The sequence below is a fragment of the Phocoena phocoena genome, chromosome 13 (genome assembly GCF_963924675.1).
Source record: "Phocoena phocoena chromosome 13, mPhoPho1.1, whole genome shotgun sequence".
In the NCBI taxonomy this organism is placed as follows: Eukaryota; Metazoa; Chordata; class Mammalia; order Artiodactyla; family Phocoenidae; genus Phocoena; species Phocoena phocoena.
In genome coordinates this window covers 70,240,319-70,256,223 of record NC_089231.1, presented here as the reverse complement: position 1 = coordinate 70,256,223, position 15,905 = coordinate 70,240,319, and positions in this window count along the sequence as shown.

The following is a 15,905-nucleotide window of genomic DNA, read 5'->3' as shown; positions in this document are numbered from 1 at the left end:
ACAGCTCAATAGAGTTTCCCTCCCCCCCGACCCCCCCACCCCTCCTGCCCACCACCATGCTGCCCGAAGCCATCCATTTGTTTCCCACGGCCGAGATGGCACCCCACCCAGCCAGAGCCAAAATGATCACTTCTTCATTGATTCCCTGTCAATTAATTTAAAAATCCATCCAACCACTCCACAACTTGCTAGACTCTGAGGATTCAGAAGGAAATAAATAAATTAGTCCTGGAATAGGAGTGGAAGTGAGGTGGTGGTGGAGGGAGCAGATGGGGGGGGTTCAGCTCCAAGGATCCAACTCTGCCATGCTCCTTGCACAACTTGTTGGGGACCCAGGAGCCCCCCAAGACCCTTTGCAGATGGGCAGGGGCCAACGACCTGGTGCTTGTATTATTATGAACATTCTTAATAATACCTATGTTTTATTGGGCATTCCTCTGTGATGGGCATTTCAAATATGTTCCATATACATTATCTCATTAACACCTCATAGCGTCTCTGTGAGCCAGATGAGGAAACTGAAGCTCAGAGAGGTCGGGTGATTTGTCTGAAGCCGCACAGCACCTCTTTGGGGGTGCATATTCTGATTTGCCCATTGTAGTGCTATGAGTGGAAAGGGCATGGGGTGGGATTCTGTGCCTTGGAGGTAGTCTGGGGAATTGTCTCCAAGGGGGAGGACTTGGATGTTGAACTCCTGGGATGTTATTTAGAGCTGGAGACCTTACCAGATCATTTGCTTTGTTGACTTTCAAACTATTTTTAGCCTGCAGATTCCAGTGTTGAAGTGAAATCTTATGTAGATTTATGAAAGGAAAAAGCCAAAAATAATGCTGCTTGGATGAATGGTAATAATAATATAAACAATAATAATAGATGGCTCTGAGGTGCTGGAGCTGGCTCACACCAGTTCACAAGAGCCGATTGTTAATTATTCAGGAGTTTTCTAAGCCACTCGTTAAACCATCGGCTTGAAATTAGTTGTGATGGGAATATTTGCACCATGGAAATTGGCCAGTGTGAGAAATGAGGGCTCCTCCATCCACTCCCCAGATCTGGATATCTGGGATGAAAGCCACGTGCCCTGCGTTTGATGCCATTTTACTGTTTTGTCAGCTCTGTCTCCAGTCTCAGCTCCTCGACTGGGCTGTGGGTCTGAAAACCCCCGACTCCTCCTCTCAGGGAGGATGTTAGGTGAGATAGGCCACCCGTCAGAAAAAGATTGATCTGGAACTTGGGGTGAGGGAGAGGCAGAGCCAGACACTGGGACCTGCTCAGTCTATTTCCCTCCAGTGGGGCCGTGTGTGGGGGCGGGGATGTCAGACCGCCTGCCAGGCCTTATTTTTGTTGTTTTAATTTCCCCCCAAACAAGCAGTTTCAGGTGAGAAGAGTGATGTCCCGTGCACCCCCTCAAAGGTGCTGAGGCAGACTTCTTTATTGCGTGTGTGCGGCAGAGGCTTATATTCACCCAGCAGGCAACCCCTGAAAGCCTACAATACACTCATTCATTCACTCACTCATTCATTTATTCATCTATCAGCATCTGTGGTTATTGACCCCTAGATGAAAGGCCAGGCCCCATGCTAAAGCTGTGGGGATTCAGAGAAATATAATACCTGAGCCCCTACCTGCAAAACTCATTGTAAGGGGGACAGATGTCACACTATGGGCCAATTAGTTCTGTGCTGGTTCTTATCAGAGGCATGTACAAATAACTGTACATGAAGGGGCAAAGCAAAAGCTTCCCTGCTGGTGGGGCATTTGACTTGGGCTCTGAGGGATGCCTAGGAGTTCACTGGGCAGAGAAAGGTATTGCAGGCAGTGGGAATACCACAAGAGATGTAGGGGAGGAAGTCTGTATCCAGAGGGGAAATGTTGTTTGACTAGCACATGGGATATCTTTGAGGGTATACCTACGTGTGTGTGTGTGTGTGTGTGTGTGTGTGTGTTCGTGTGTGTATGTGGGTGGTAATAATGAGGTGGAAAGCTGAAAAGGTAGGTTGGGGCAAATTACTAAGAACCTTGAATGCCACGCTCAGGACATTAAATTTTGCTTAGCTGGCACAAGGGTGGGGGAAGCAGAGATTTTTATGTAAAGGAGGAAATATCAGATCCATGTATTTTAAAAAATGCTGTTGAATAAATTAGGGATCATGCTCCCTTCAAGGTGTTATAGAGACTGAGTGTATGAGGACAGCTGCATCTCTGCCACCAGAAAACACAGCTAGCTGGGACTCTAGCAGCTCTGAGACTCAATTTAAGTCCTGCCTCTTCCAGGCAGCCTCCCTTGATCACTCCTCCTCCAGATGGTATGGTTGGCTGGTAGGAGCATTTGGGTGTCAGTCACATCTGGATTTAAATTCGAGGCCCATATTTGACCAGCTCCGGCTCTTGAGAAGACATTTTATTCCTAAGAGTCTCACTGTTTCCTCTGAGAGAGGGGCATGATAATGATTATGATAGTAGCCTGGTAGGACTGTTGGGAAAATCAAATGAGATCACACGGATGGGGAGGTGCCTACTGCTGAGTCTCCTCCCTGATAAGAGGGGTCGGGAAATGAGTCTGCCTTTCCCTGACCACTCAACTCAGATGCTCTGGAAGGGTCTGGCCCATTTCCCCCTCCCTCCCAGAGATGTCCACTCTGACACTGTTAGTTTTATTTCTAGAACACAGGATCAGGGACAAAGCGAACCCTCTTAGTGCCAGGAGTGCTCATAAATTCTGGGGAGATGAGAATATTTTAATACAAACCAAAGAATCTCAAGTACAAAGAACTGTTCTGAGAATGTGTTTTTTTCCCCCTTTCTCACCCTTTCTGTTCCCCTGATATTTGGAGCTGAGAAGACTCCTCGGGGAATTTATAACAAGTGGAATATTTAAGGATAGGGAGCCAGAGGTCTCTCTGGCGTTCTCTTTTCAAGGGAAGTCACCTCGGAGTGTCTGGTACGTGCATGAGTGACATGAAAAGAAGGCTGTGCGTGGAGAAGGGGAGGATATGCCAAGAATTGTCAATTATGAAAAAAAAATTGCTTGTCCAAAAGAGTGATGTGTCTGGCTTTATTCCCCAGATGGAGTTCAGCATTCTGGTTGGGGCCCTTGCCACACTGTGAGTTTTCTGGAAGTGCCTTGGGGCTTGGCTTCTCTGACCCACCTGTGACGACAGGTCACTTGGTCAGCTGGGGGTCACTTTCCACCTGCTCCACCAGCGACAGCTGTGGGATTTGTGCTTTGATCTATCTTGAAGAGACCCTGATATTTTGAGTCCTTGGGTTGGGAGATAGTTTCCAGGAGTGATCTGGACTGGTGGTGTGTTACACCCAGTGCTGAGCATCTCAGAGCTGTTCAGTGAGTGTATCGTCATCCACTGCCATAATGATGCTGTGTAATAAACAGCAACACAGTCTCAGGACCATATGCCAATACACTTTTTTTTTCTTTCTTTCTTTCTTGTTTTCTTATTTTTCTCCCCCCCCCCCCCGCCTTTTTTTTTTTTTTTTTGGCCCAGCTGGGCTTTCTCACGGAAGCTGGTGAGGTGGCTGGAGGCTGGCTGGTCTAGGATGGCCTCACTCTCAAGTTCTACGGTTAACTGGCTGTTGGCTGGGGTGATGGAGGTGAGTGGGCCACATGTCTTGTGCCCTCCAGCAGGCTAGCTTGGACTTGCTTGCCTGGGGGCTGGCAGGGTTCTAAGGAGGGAGAGTGGGAGCTCCAGTGCTTCTTAAGGCCCAAGCTCAGAACTGGCATGGTGTTACTTCCACCACATTTTATTGGCCGAAGCGAATCACACGGCCAGTCCAGACTCTGGAGGTGGGGAGAAGTTTCATCCTCTGATGGGAAGAGTTTCAAAGTCACATTGCAAAGGGTGTGGATTCAGGTAGGGCAGAGAATTGGGGCCTTTTTGCAAACCATCTACCATAATGGATGAGCAGAAATAGTGAGTTTCACTTACAATTATTACTGGCATCTCTATGCTGGGTCCTCTGTAGGATGCTGGGATAAGAAGTGAATATGAGATGTTTTCATTTCACATTCTGAGGGCAAGAAACAGACATAGATACAGACGATTATGACCCAGTGTAAGTGCTGCAATGCGTGAAGCTAAGGCAGTGGGGGGAGCCCTGAAGAGGCACCAAACACTCCTTGGAGATCAAGGAAGGCTTCCTGGAGGAGGTCACTCTTGATGTGGGTTTTCATGTTTGAGCAGCAGCTCACAGGGTGAAGGAGGTGCTGAACAGGGTGATGGGAAGTGGAGAAGCCATCTAAGAGGAGGTATGTGGAAAGCCATGAGCGTGAGGGAGGAGCTGGGGGTGAGGCCTCAGTCACGATGGCTGGTAGTGGGTGAGGACAGAGGCAGTGTAAGGTGAGGCTGACGTGGAAGCAGTGACCCCTCTGGTAGGACCTCCAACCTGGCTCTTAGGGCAGCAGGAGCCTTGAAATGTTTCAGGCAGCAGAGTGACGTATCACCGGGTGTTTTTAAAGCATCCTTCTGGCTGCTGTATGCGAACAGTTTTGAGAGTGAGACCGAGGGCAGAAGGGAGGCCTGGGATGTGTGTGACCAGGTTAGGGCATGACGCCCGCTGACAGGAGATGATCACCCAGAGTGGGGTTTGGAGGGAAGTTCTGATAAGGGGGTGCAGAAAAGGATGAGCAGAGCATTGTTAATAACAGTGGAAACCCTCCACTCACCCATCTCGCCCCCACACTGAGCGTTGGCTGTGAGCCAGGTCTTGTGTGGGTGCTGGGGTCTCAAATCAGGTATAATTTCTGCCCCTGAAGACCTCACTAGGTCTCAGAGATCGCTTCCGCTCCCTTGCTTTCCAGAGTCTGCAGATAGGGCTAGGAACTGCCCCACTCCCACAGCCCACCACTCCCAGCCCTGTGGACCCCATCACCCCGTTTCATTTCCTTCTCAGCAGTTAGGTACAGTAAGTCCCCTACATATGAACCTTCAAGTTGTGAATTTCCAAAGATGCAAACGTGCGTTCCATCGACGTCAGGCATAAGTGAAATTGCAGCTTGCCCTACATCTCTTATTGCTGACGATCCTTCAGCTCTACCATCTCCCACCTCCTCTCCCTCCTCCAGTCAGTAACTCCTCTTGCCTGGTCACTCGATGCCAGCCCCTGTGTGCCAGCTCTTGTACTGTACTACTGTACTTTTCAAGGTACTGTACTGTAAGATTAAAAATGTTTTCTTTATTTTTTTGTGTGTTTTTATGTATTGTTTGTGTGAAAAGTATTATACACCTATTATGGTACAGTACTATATAGCTGATTGTGTAAGTTGGGTACCCAGGCTAACTTTGTTGGACTTAACGAACAAATTGGACTTATGAACATGCTCTCGGAATGGGACTTGTTCGTATGTAGGGGACTTACTGTATACCTGAAGTTGTCCTGCTTCTCTCTTTATTCACCCAAGCGCTCTCTGCCTCCCCCACTCCAAGATGGTGAGCTCCATCAAAGCATCTTTTTTGTTCAGGTCTGTATCTTTAGTACCCAGCTTAGTCCCTGGGCATAGTGGGTATACAGACTGCCTTAGCTGAATCATTGACAGGCCAGCTCACTGTGAGATGCTGAGCAAGCCATTTGCCTGCTCTGAGCCTCAGTTTGCACATCTGTAGATTAGGGATGTTGTACAACAGCCCATCTTCCCACTATTTTCTGAGCTGCTACTCTGGGGCCAGACTGTGTGTTGGGTGCTGGGTACACAGGGATGATTCTGGCCTGTGGATTTTCTTGCCTGTGGACAATGTCTGAACTTTGCACCTTCTAAGGTGGCTGTGAGGATGGATTAGGAAAAGGACGTAAAGCAGGTGGCAAGAAACTCTACAAACAGGAGACATTTTAGTCCTACTTCACGTTCTCCATCGTCTGGGCTTTTCAAAGCTTTCTCCACTTCAACGGGGACGCCCAAGGTCACCTGTGCTCATGAGGAAGGTGGTGTAAAAATCGACACCTGGAATTATGTTCCAAGCAGTATTATTTATGCTCTGCTCCCCCACCTTCCTTATCTGCATCCAGGTGCTTTTTAAAAGGATGCCAGACACCCACATTCTCCCTGGAGCTTTGCTTCCGAGTCTCTTTGTTTGAATCCAGGGGAACTAGCCAAACACGAAGCCATCAAAACCAAAGTGGCCCAAGATGTTCAACTGGCCTGAATTAGCCAGAAAATAAGTATTTCCTGTCCGTCAAAAGGGCTCCGTCGGATGCAGGGTCCTGAAACCTCCATCCCTCCCCTCCCCACGAAGAGGAAGGAGCAGCTGGCTCGGGTCACTCTCCCAAATTCCTAGCCCAGCAGTAGTTAAAATGTGATCCCTTTTATTCAAGTAATAGAGACGAAGTTCCTGGGCCTTCAAGGAGCATCAATCCTGAGATTTATTAACCAATTTAAAATACTATTGTCTTTCACTTCAGAGCAAGATTGAGGGGTGTTGTTGGAGGAATGTAAAGGCAGAGTGACTGAGCCTCAGAGCCAGGAGGTGTCTGTACCTGAGACTCAATAGATATTCATGAACATTCCTGTATTTAGTGAAGGAAATAACTTAATACCGACAGTGCGATGGAATAATAGCTATTTCCTGGCTGACTTGCAGGCCTCAGAAAATGAGATTGTGGCGGCTTCATTTTTCTTGTCTTTTCCCTCGCGCTCCCTGCCAGAGAAGGCGGCCACCGCTGGGATTCTTTCTGCATTTCCAATGAGCTGGGGCCTGCAGCCCCCCTCCCCACCCCTGGTGCTTCCCTTATTACCCCCTCCCCCTGCCATGACCTTGGCCTGGGCTTCCTCAAGAGGCCACCCTGTGCCTTGTTTAGTAGTCCAGACTGGGATTGAAGTCATTCAAGCTTTATTCAGGTGAAGGGGCAGGAAGATTGGTTCACTGGTTTGAATATTTGTTCATTCATTCATTCATTCATTCCATATTCACTGAGTGTCTACTATGCACTGGATGCTGAGGACACATATAGGAATGCCCTCAGGTCCTTCTCCTTTGGAGCTCACAGGGCATTGATGGAGATGCAGAGAAAAGCATTCCAGGGCCCCCAAGAGCTGTCCACACAAGGTCCAGTGATGGTCACAGAAAAGTGGGGCCCTGATACCTCAAGGGACAGATGGTCAGGAATGGCTCTGTAAACCATTTACTTCTTAAAAATTTCCTCTAGTATGATTCATTGAGTGACCCCCTGCCAAGCACTTTATAAGTATTATTTCATTTGAACCTCACAGCAGCTTCATGAAGTGGACTATCATTCTTCCCATTTTATAGGTGAAACACTGAGGTTCAGCCAGACGAATTGGCTTCCCCCAGGTCATGCAGCTAGGAAGTGGCACAAACAGAACTGGAACCCAGGTTTCCAGGCTCTGCACTGTCTCACTGTCCTGTTGCCCAGGTGTTGGTGTGGGGAGGGCATTCCAGGGGGTGGGAACAGCCTGGATAAAGGTTTAGAGATGTGAAATGGCCTGATGCTTTTTTGGGAACCGTGAGATGTGGCTTAGGGCTTGAGGGTGAGATGGGAGTGGGTATTGGAGCAGGGGTGGGGTGGGGACAGGTGTAGGGAGTGAGGGGCCGGGGGCATCCTGGGGAGCTTGGAGCTTAACCTGTGGGCAAAGAGGAGCTAATGAATGATTTCAGCCTAGGGGGTGGAGGGCTCTATGTGGGATGTATCCTGCTTGACCCTCCAGACTGAGCTCCATCCTTCACCATCCTGCCCTGAGCCCAGGAAGCTGACCTGATTGGACACATCGACATGTTCCCACGCCCTGTGGCCCTGGCTGGGTTCAGCCAATGAAGAGACTGGCAGGAGATGAGGGGATGGGAGGAGAGGAAGGTTGGGTGTTTATCCACCTGGCCTCCTTGGGCTGACTGTGGCCTTTGAAGGTCATCAAGGGGGGTTGCTCTAACGCCGCTCTCTTATTCCCTTCCCAGCATTAATAACCACCGAGGCCAAAGGCTTTATTAACGTGCTTGTTCATTTATTGTGTTTTGCAGGCTCCTCCAGGGCAGAGACCACGTCTGTAGTGGTACCTCGGGCTAACATCATGAAGTGATTATTATGCACTGGACCATCTTCTAAAAACTTTCCCTGGATTAACTGTCTGAATTCTGACAACCCAGTTACTCCCATTTTATCGATGGCACACAGAGGTAAAGTCATGTCCCCAAGTTCACACAGCTAGCAAGTACCCACACTGTTATTTGAACCCAGACCGTGCCTAGCTCAGAGTAGGCGGTCCATAAATATTTATTGCAAGAATAAAGGAATGGGTTTTGTTAGAAAAGTGTTAGAAAAGTGTGGACTGATTGATTGTCAAACCTTGTGGTTCATCAAGTTACCAGAGTTCAAGTCAAGCTAATCAAGTACAGGTCAAACTGATCAAGTGCCCCCTTGGAGTCCCAGCCTGTGACCAGACCTGACCTCCAGCTCCCCAAACACATATGGCTGCAGGACTGCATCACGGCGTTCCTGGGCTCTACGCACTTTTGCCTTTGTGGGCCCCTTCCTCCATTAAAAAAATAATTAAAATTATATTTTACGACTGTTGGTACGAGAAGGAACATTATTCAGGCTGGATTAGATTACAGTTTGTCTTTTGATTTTAAAAGAAGTTAAACATTTTCATGGGCCCCTAAAATATCATGGTCCCTAAACCCTCCACCTTCTGTGCATAGTGGAGAAGTCAGGCCCGAGTGACTGAGCTCACAATCCTGTTCTGGGCTCAGAGCATTCGTCACTGTATTCAAATTGCACACAGGCGTTCGTAGAGGGCGTGATTATGTCCATTAGAGAGATGGGAAAACTGAGACTTGGAGAAGTTGGCCAGCTCACCCAGGAGCACAGAGTGAGTCCATGGCGAAGCTCATGTCTGAGAGTTTGCCATGTCATCAGAGGAAGTTCCAACAAGGGCACTCTTGGGCTGTGCTGAGGATGACATCCACATGGCAGTGAATTTGTCACAGTGTCAAGATAAATGTGGGACTGGCACAGGGATGGCCGATGGAACAGACAGATTTGGGAGACTCAGACGGATTCTTGCTTGACTTATGGCCCCAGAGTGGTGGTGAGGGTGGGGGGCAGAGGAAGGGCCAGCTCCTTGTCCTTAGACTTAAACTTCTGGGTGAAGCTGGTGGCCTCTGAGCCTGTGACTCTGTTGGGGTGGAGACTGGGCTATTTATAGGCTGGAAATGATCCCTCCCAGCTCCGAATGCAGGTGGTCGGTGATAAGGTGGCTTCTCTGTAATGAGCTCAGTGGGAAGTTAATAAACGCCATTATACTCAGAGAGCAATTGCAGACTTGAGCATGAAATAAGAGAAATAGCCAAGGGGCGGCAGGACCCCTGAGCTGGGGAACAGCTGCGATGAGCATACTCTCCCCCCACCGCGCACCATGTCAGACAGTCTCCGCTTCCTGCAATGGCTCAGCTGTTCCCTGGTGTGTGACCTTGGGCGTGTGGCTTCACTGTCTCACGGCTGCCTCCTCTGTACCTTGGGGCTAATGGGAATTAAACAGCGATGGCACCGACATCATGGGCACGCTAAGATGCTGAAGCCGGGCATCCTGTAGAGGGCCAATGGACAGGGCTGCTCTAAACAGCTCAGAGCCAGGAGCTCTTCTGCTACAAGTGAAGGACTGGAGGTTTGCTGATTCAGCCCCCAGGTATTTACTGAGTTCCTACTATGTACTGGGTTCTCAGCTGGGTGCTGCATCAGACAGGTCCCCTGGGCCTTAGGTTCAAGAGGAGGGAGACAGAAAATAACACATAAACAAGGATTATACAGTATGTCAGAGAGAGGCAGTGAAGGAGGGCAGGGGAGGAGTGGGGGGCTGCTCTTTTACTGAGGGGGTCAAGGAAGGATGCTCTGGTAAGGTTACATGTGCACAGAGTCCTAAAGACAGGAAGGGGACAAGCCATGGAAATAGCTGGGGGAAAAGCACTCCAGGTGGATGGACCAACAAGAGCAAAGGCCCTGAGGTGGGAAGGTGAGGTTGGGTTTGAGGAAGGAGGAGGCCAGGGTGGCCAGAGGCGGGGGAGGAGAACTGAGGCCAGAGAGGTCATGGGGGCCAGGTTGAGTGGGGACTTTGTTAGGACTCTCCTTGGGGGAAGGGCTTGTGGCCGCGGTGTTGTCACTGGCCAGCGGCCCTCAGCTGTCAGCCCCAGGGATGGAGCAGCTGCAGGGAGCCACCTTGCCCTTCCTTGCTGTCCACGTCCAGTAACTGACAACGGTAGGGGTGTGAGGGCCGGGCCACTTCCGCCCGACGTGGGCTAACTCCCATGGGCCTTTCTGGCTCCAGGGCTCTCCTGGGCCTGCCTCTCCACCTGACTCATCCCTCTGCCCAGGCTTCCCTGCCCTCCCCTTCCAGCGGCGTTGATCCCGCCGGGTGCATGCTTCGCCCCATCTCAGTTTCTCCTTTTAGAAAATGGCATTGATGACCCCAAAGATTCTTCCATCTGAACCTTCTGGATTGTGTGATAAAAGGCTGTTCTGGCCGGGGTGCGGGGTGGCTTTTCATGCCTTTGCTTGAAATCCAACCTGCTACAGCCTCGTAGGGAATTTTAAGGACTCGGGCTTTTAGTGAGATGGAGAATGCTTGGAAGGTTGGGCTCCCAGGAGGGATGTGACCTGATCTGCCTTTTGGAAGGATCACCCCGGCTGCGGCCAGGGTTGGGAGGCTTGTGGTGGCTCAGGTATAAGGCGACAAGTCCCCTTTCTAGTCTCACAGCCAGAAATACGATCACTGTGATTGTCGTTACTGCTGTGACCGCTGATAATCTAGGCAGACGGGGGACAAAAGTCCCGGTAAATAGGGGAGGAAAAAAATCACTTCTGAGTGTTGCTCAGAGGGGTCTTCTGGGGCATAATCTTCCCAGGACTCTTGGGATCCCCATTACCCCGAATTTAGTTGGGGTTCACTCTTCACCTGTACCTCTTGTGTGCCAGGTCTGTCCTGGGTGTCGGGGATAGAGTTTGACCAGAGTCAGTCCTGTCCTTGATGATTTTATGATTTACTGGGGGAGACAGACAAGTGGATGGCAGATTGCAACCCAGTGAAAAGTGCTCTGATGGGGAGTAGAGGGGCCTAGGATGCATTTAGGAGGCTCCGAAATTAATTTAGGGGGTGGTGCAAGGAAAGAGGGGGTGATGTCCTAGCAGAAACGGAAGCATGAGTAGGAGTTAGCCAGGGAGGGGACAGCATGGGCACAGGCCTGGAGGTGAGGGAGATTGGGATGGCTCCTAGTTAGGACTTTATCCTCTTAGTCAAGGCTGTCCTGCTTCAATGTCACAGCTACTCACATAAGAATTTGTGGCCATAGCTTTCCCTCTCATGGCTAAAAAGGTGCCCAGAGAGTCCCCCTTACCCCCAGGATGGCCTTTATCACACAGTCTGGAATGTTGAGATGGAATCACCCTTGGGGTCATCAATTCTGTTTTCTAAATCGAGAAACTGAGTCCCAGACAAGAAGAAGTGATTCGACCAAGGATGCACTGCAAAGCTGGGCCTTGGTGTGGGACTCGGGCTCTTTCCTGCCTTACACGTTGAGGGTTCGTCCCTAAAGCTTTGCCCTGTGGATTGAGCGAGCAGCTAAAACTTGGCTGAAGCCCCCAGCGTGGGCTTGGCACATAGTAGATGTGCAGTTAATATCATTCTCTTTCCGTCCATGTGTCCTAGCTCTGCCACCGCTCCCTGGCTGTGCAACCTTTGGATAAGACCTCACCCTCTCTGGGCCTCATGTGCTTGATGGGAAGGTGGGATGGAAAACCACCTGGGGTATCTTCCAGGGCTAACCTTCTGAGAATAGAAAGGGATGGACGATCATTTGGCTAGCAGGATAGTTGCATGATTCCATTTCTGCTAAGATTTTCTGCCTCTCAGAGCAGCCTCTGGGATGTTTTACTTTGCCCACAGGCCTGGGGTGCTAATTAGAAACAGAGGCAGGGGGTCCAAAGGGGAGAATCCACAAAAGGCTGAGGCGGCCCCACGGTGTGTTTGCGTTTGCGTTTCGTCCCTACAGAAGGCTTATTTCCAAGCCAGCAGCTGCCCATCCCCTTTGAAGAGCCTTCACGGCAGCCGCCATCCATCACCCGCTTGGCATGACTGTTAAGTACCAGTGCTCAGCGCCGAGCGCTGAGGGACGGAACTCCAAGAGGGGTCAGCCCAGGGCCAGGGAATCAGAAAGAGGCAATCGAAGCAGAGGGGCTGGAGCAAACTGGTTAACACGCAGGCTTTGAGTGAGGAGGCTCTGGGTCACATCCCCGTGTGGTGGGCTATTGCTGCTTGGCTGCCTCATTCTGCTCTGTGGGGTTTGAGAACAGATTCTTGGTCTTCCTTTATGAGAATGTACATTTCCTACACCCTAAACCCCTCCCAGCCTCAGAAGTGGGCATGCAATCCTGGTTCGGACAATAGTACCTTCCAATCCTTCTGACCACAGAGAGCAGGTTACATGGCCACACAACCCTCCAGGTTGGTCCAATGATACTTGCATTTCGATGGTCGGTGCTGAGTTGGTTTGGGGTACACCTAGAGCTGCTTTTGGCCATATTACCTCCACGAGGGAGAATTACCCTGGGAGTAAAACTATCACAAAAGAAAGCACACCAAGAGATGGAGAAAGACAGATACCGAGTGCCTAGATCCAGCCATGCCTGATGCTGTTACCTTAGATTTTCCTGCTACATGAGCCTATAAATTCCTTTCATTGGCTTAAAGGTTTTTGTTTTTAATTGGAAAGAGTAGCCATGAGTCCCCACTATTACACCCATTAGGCATATAATTTCACCTCTCTGGATCTCAGGTTTTTTACCTGTAAAATGGGGGTGACAATAATACTAGGTAGTTAATATTTAGGTTAAATGAAATAATGTATGTAAAGCACTCATCACAGTGTCTGACTCTAATAAATGCTCGATTCAGCTATAATTAAGCCATCCCCATCCTGTTAGGGTCCACAGAGCCCGTTCTTGGCCTCTTGTTCTCATGTGAAGGGTTGCTGTGAGGCTTAAACAAGGCGTTATGAATGCAAAATGCCTACCGTGTAGTCTGGCACATTCAGGTACGGTTGTTCAGTGGTTTTCTGGTGAGCAGGTTATGGAAGCCCCGCAGAACTGAAGAACAGGTGAATTGCGAGTACTGCAGAGCCAAGAATGGAAGGCAGGGAGAGGTGGTCTAAATAGGACAAACCATGCACCCTGGGGACATCCTATGGGGCCCAGCAGCACACTCCCCTCTCATTACCCGAGCTGTATGCTCTAGCGGTTCTCCCTATGAGGGGTGCATGGGTCCTTCTGTTGTGGCGGGCTATGTGGGTGGTCTTGTAGGCTTGGTTGGCCCCTGGTCCAGTTGGTTGCCAGGCCCTGCCTTGTGTGGAGGCTGCCGGCTGCTGGTTGTCAAGGCTGGGTCTCGAGGTGGCTGACTACAGAACCCTAGGGGACGCCGGGGCTAGTACTGGCTCACAGGTGGGCAGAGTCGGGGTACAGAAGACTCTAAGGCTGTTGCCCCCCACTGGTGGGTGAAGCCAGGTCCTGGGGGGCTAGTGCCGGATACTGGCAGGCAGAGCTGGGTCCTGGAGTCTGGCTGCAGGGCCCAGGGGTCCCAGAGCTGGTGTCAGCTCACAGGTGAGGGGGCAGTTTCTGACACAGTTGGGTACAGAGTCTGGGGTGTCCTGAACCTTGTGTTGGCCTGCTAGTGGGCAGGGCTGGGGCCCAGCTGTTCCCAGGGCAGGGTCTGGCTTGCTGTCAGCTGGCTGGGTCCTCAGGCTGTGGGGTTGCCGTTTTCATACAGGTTATGTCCGCCCCAGGTGGGTGGGGCTGGTCCAGAGGCTCCCCGGGGCGGAGCCTGGCGAAGGGGATTCTGGGACTGTGGGCGGAGCTGAGTTGTGGGCCCTCTTGCGGGCAGGGCTTCGTTCAGACGCCTCTGTGAGCTTAGGGGGTCTTAGGTCAGCCTGACTGCTGGTGGGTGGGGCTGTGTCCTCGCCCAGTTAGTTGCTTGGCCTGAGGCGTCCCAGCACTGGCCCCAGCAGGCTGTCGGGTGAGGCCAGGTCGTGTCGCCAAGGAGCTGGAGGCCGGCATCAGCTTCCCTCAGTGGAAGGAGCTCCCAAATATGGCTGCTGCCAGGATGAGCCCCAGTCTCCCCGCCTCACCCGGGGACCTTCCAAGACCTGCAGGTAGGTCTGGCCCAGGCTCCTATCAAATGACCGCTTCTGCCCCGTGTCCTGGAGCGCGTGAGGTTTTGTGTGGGCCCTTTAAGCCCTTTAGGAGTGAAGCCTCCCTTTTCCCCCGGCCCCCTGGGACTCCTGAAATGAAGGCCCGCCCGCCTTCAAAGCCAAATGCTCTGGGGGCTCGTCTTCCCTGTGTAGGACCCCGGGCTGGGGAGCCCGACGTGGGGCTCAGAGGTCTCACCCCTGTGGGAGAACCTCTGCGGAGTAATTATTCTCCGGTGTGTGGGTCGCCCACCTGGGGGTATGGGATTTGGCTATATCACGAGTCTACCCCTCCTGCGCGTCTCGCGGTGGTTCCTTCGTTAGTGGTGGAAGAGCTTTTCTGGTAGGTTCTGGTCTTTCTCATCCGTGGTGGTTCTGCAGACAGTTGTGATCTTGGTGTGCTCCTGAGAGGAGGTGAACGCAAGATATTCCTACCCGGCCACCATGGCTGATCTCTCTTATAACGCTTTGATGGTTAATTTTATGTGTTAACTTGATGGGATAACAGAGTGTCCAGACATCTGGTCAGACATTCTGGGTGTGTCTGTGAGGATGTTTCTGAAATTCCAAAACCGATGATAAGTGCAGTTGCTCTCGCCAGAATAATGATGGTGCCAATAATGCTGCAGAAACTTCATGTTTTTTACTTGGTTTTCATCAAGGCCCATCTGCCCCTCTTTAGAACATTTGTTAAGGAGAAATGCAGCATATATCCCAAAAAAGGGTATATATCTGAAAAAAAACCCCACTAATACGAAAAGATACATGCACCCCTATGTTCATAGCAGCATTATTTGCAATTGCCGAGGTATGAAGCAATCTAAGGGTTTATCAACAGATGAATGGATAGAGGATGTGGTGTATATGTACAATGGACTACAGCCATGTAAAAGAATGAAATATTGCCATTTGCAGCAACATGGATGGACCTAGAGATGATCATACTGAAGTAAGTCAGACAGAGAAAGACAAATATTATATGATATCACATATACGTGGAATCTAAAAAATACAACAAATTAGTGAATATAACAAAAAAGAAGCAGAGTCATAGAGAACAAACTGGCAGTTACCAGTGGGGAGAAGAGGGGTAATATAGGCGTGGGGGAGTAAGAGGTACAAACTATTCGGTATAAAATAATCTACAGGGATATACTGTACAACATGGGAAATATAGCCAATGTTTTATAATAATTGTAAGTGGAGTATAACCTTTAAAAATTGTGACTCACTATATTGTACATCTGTAACTTATATAATACTATACAGCAACCATATTTCAATAAAAAATAAAATAAAATTATACTAAAAAATAAAAAATGTAAGAAAAGCATTACAGGACTTACAAATATGATTAAGACAGTTTTGCCCTTGAAAAGCTTACAAATTAGTGCCAGAGAGAGACTAGAGGAAAAAAAAGTGTTCTTTGGCAATTTTTTTTTTTGCGGTACCCGGGCCTCTCACTGTTGTGGCCTCTCCCGTTGCGGAGCACAGGCTCCGGATGCGCAGGCTCAGCGGCCATGGCTCACGGGCCCAGCCGCTCCGCGGCATGTGGGATCTTCCCGGACCGGGGCACAAACCCATGTCCCCTGCATCGGCAGGTGGACTCTCAACCACTGCGCCACCAGGGAAGCCCTGTCAATGTTATTTTGATTGGTTCTGTTGAATTCCATGATTTTTAAAAAACATTTCTTTATTTTGGCCATTTTGGCC